This window comes from Bubalus kerabau, chromosome 9, assembly GCF_029407905.1.
Source record: "Bubalus kerabau isolate K-KA32 ecotype Philippines breed swamp buffalo chromosome 9, PCC_UOA_SB_1v2, whole genome shotgun sequence".
NCBI classification, from domain to species: domain Eukaryota; kingdom Metazoa; phylum Chordata; class Mammalia; order Artiodactyla; family Bovidae; genus Bubalus; species Bubalus kerabau.
In genome coordinates, this window is record NC_073632.1 from 8,075,493 (window position 1) to 8,076,867 (window position 1,375).

At 45.7% G+C, this 1,375-nt stretch overlaps 1 non-coding gene across 1 annotated transcript; it reads right to left on the reverse strand.

The window, feature by feature from the left end:
- Nucleotides 1-609: 609 nt before the first annotated feature.
- On the reverse strand, nucleotides 610-682 carry TRNAS-GGA (transfer RNA serine (anticodon GGA)). Its single transcript has one exon. It is a non-coding gene; the product is annotated as a tRNA-Ser (tRNA).
- Nucleotides 683-1,375: the final 693 nt, after the last annotated feature.

Consider the following 1,375-nt stretch of genomic DNA (forward strand, 5'->3'; position numbering starts at 1 on the left):
AAAGATCCATCTAGTTAAGGCTATGGTTTTTTCAGTACTCATGTAGGGGTGTGAGTTGGATTGTGAAGAAGGCTGAGCACTGAAGAATTGATGCTTTTGAAGTGTGGTGTTGGAGAAGACTCTTGAGAGTCCCTTGGACTGCAAGGAGATCCAACCAGTCCATTCTAAAGGAGATCAGTCCTGGATGTTCTTTGGAAGGAGTGATGCTGAAGCTGAAACTCCAGTACTTTGGCCACCTCATGCCAAGAATTGATTCATTGGAAACGACTGTGATGCTGGGAGGGATTGGGGGCAGGAGGAGAAGGGGACAACAGAGGATGAGATGGCTGGATGGCATCACTGACTTGATGGACGTGAGTTTGAGTGAACTCCAGGAGTTGGTGATGGACAAGGGGGCCTGGCATACAGCGGTTCACGTGGTCGCAAAGAGTCGGACATGACTAAGCGACTGAACTGACTGAACTGAGTGAGTGAGTGAATGAGTGAAGTCGCTCAGTCGTGTCCGACTCTTTGCGACCCCATGGACTGTAGCCTACAAGGCTCCTCCCTCCATGGGATTCTCCAGGCAAGAGTACTGGAGTGGGTTGCCATTTCCTTCTCCAGGGGATCTTCCCAACCCAGGGATCGAACCTGGGTCTCCTGCATTCCAGGCAGACGCTTTTAACCTCTGAGCCACCAGGGAAGTCCTGACTGAACTGAACTGAGCCCTAAAAGAGTCTTCCTTTTTATTAAACCACTAGTAAAGTTCCCTAAATTTCTAAGTGGGAAAACTCTGTGTTATAGACTATATAGTCCTTCACATTATAAAATAATTTTCTGTCTCACATGATCAGTGGCATTTTGCAATATTTATGACATTCCAGTATACTATGACATTTTCCCCCAATTGCCTGTTTGTGTCTGTTAGGATACAGTCTGATTTTGTATTAGGCCAAAAAAAAAAAAAACTTCTCCCTTTGAAAAAATTTCTTCAAAAATCTGTCTGGTTTCATTCACAATTTGCTTTAATACCTCTCTAGCCTAGACTCTTGGAGAAGGCAATGACAACCCACTCCAGTACTCTTGCCTGGAAAATTCCATGGATGGAGGAGCCTGGTAGGCTGTAGTCCATGGGGTCTCTAGTAGTCGGACATGACTAAGTGACTTCACTTTCACTTTTCACTTTCATGCATTGGAGAAGGAAATGGCAATCCAGTTCAGTGTTCTTGCCTGGAGAATCCCAGGGATTTGAGAGCCCAGTGGGCTGCCGTCTATGGGGTCACACAGAGTCGGACAGACTGAAGCGACTTAGCAGCAGCAGCAGCAGCCTAGACTCTAGAATCTCAATATTTCTCCTGACAAATATTTTCCTGTAGTTTACCTTACCTTTCTTTTA